The 1,325-nt window shown below is 47.3% G+C and overlaps 1 pseudogene; it reads right to left on the reverse strand.

The window, feature by feature from the left end:
• Window positions 1-1,051, reverse strand: part of LOC101648451 — a 37,278-nt pseudogene extending 36,227 nt beyond the window's left edge.
• Between the last annotated feature and the right edge of the window lie 274 nt (window positions 1,052-1,325).

Consider the following 1,325-nt stretch of genomic DNA (forward strand, 5'->3'; position numbering starts at 1 on the left):
ATGATCACCTGAGCAGTGAAGCCAGCTGCTTCCATTGGTGGGTCATTTTTGCTGTCGCCAGCCACATTGCCACGGCGAACATCTTTGACAGAGACGTTCTTGACATTGAAGCCTACATTGTCCCCAGGCAGAGCTTCACTCAAAGCTTCGTGGTGCATTTCAACAGACTTCACTTCAGTGGTAATGTTGACTGGAGCAAAGGTGACCACCATACCGGGTTTCAGAACCCCAGTTTCCACTCTGCCCACAGGGACAGTCCCGATACCACCAATCTTGTAGACGTCCTGGAGAGGGAGGCGCAGGGGCTTGTCAGTTGGGCGGGTTGGTGGCAGGATGCAATCCAGAGCTTCAAGTAGTGTGGTCCCACTGGCATTGCCATCCTTACAGGTAACCTTCCACCCCTTGAACCAAGGCATATTAGCACTTGGTTCCAGCATGCTGTCACCATTCCAACCAGAAATTGGCACAAATGCTACTGTGTCAGGGTTGTAGCCAATTTTCTTAATGTAGGTGCTGACTTCCTTAACAATTTCCTCGTATCTCTTCTGGCTGTAGGGTGGCTCAGTAGACTCCATTTTGTTAACACCAACAATGAGCTGTTTCACACCCAGTGTGTAAGCCAGAAGGGCATGCTCACGGGTCTGCCCATTCTTGGAAATATCAGCTTCAAATTCACCCACACCAGCAGCAACGATGAGGACAGCACAGTCAGCCTGTGATGTTCCTGTAATCATGTTTTTAATGAAGTCTCTGTGTCCAGGGGCATCGATGATGGTCACATAGTACTTGCTGGTCCAAATATCCACAGGGAAATATCAATGGTGATGCCACGTTCCCGTTCGGCTTTCAGCTTATCCAAGACCCAGGCATACTTGAAGGAGCCCTTTCCCATCTCAGCAGCTTCCTTCTCGAATTTTTCGATGGTTCTCTTGTCGATCCCACCACATTTGTAGATCAGGTGACCAGTTGTGGTGGACTTGCCAGAATCGACGTGTCCAATGACGACGATGTTGATATGGATCTTCTCCTTTCCCATTTTGGCTTAGGTTTCTGCGATGGTTTTCACCAACACCTATATTCTGGCGGCAAACCCATTGCGGAAAAAGCCATATTTTGAAAATTTAACTACTATAAGAGATATGTCAAAAACAAAGTGGCTCATCATATAGCCAGAGAGAATAAGAAGTAGATAGGACCTGATGAGCCCACCAAAAATTCTGTCCTTGTACCTAGAATAGAGGGTCCATGAGGGAATGGAAGAAAATTGCATAAGACACCACACAGTAAAACATAAAAAGCCAAACGATGGGCAGAGCTACTGCCAA

The sequence above is a fragment of the Echinops telfairi genome, unplaced genomic scaffold (genome assembly GCF_000313985.2).
Source record: "Echinops telfairi isolate 266 unplaced genomic scaffold, ASM31398v2 ScPeMD7_7447;HRSCAF=8485, whole genome shotgun sequence".
NCBI classification, from domain to species: Eukaryota; Metazoa; Chordata; class Mammalia; order Afrosoricida; family Tenrecidae; genus Echinops; species Echinops telfairi.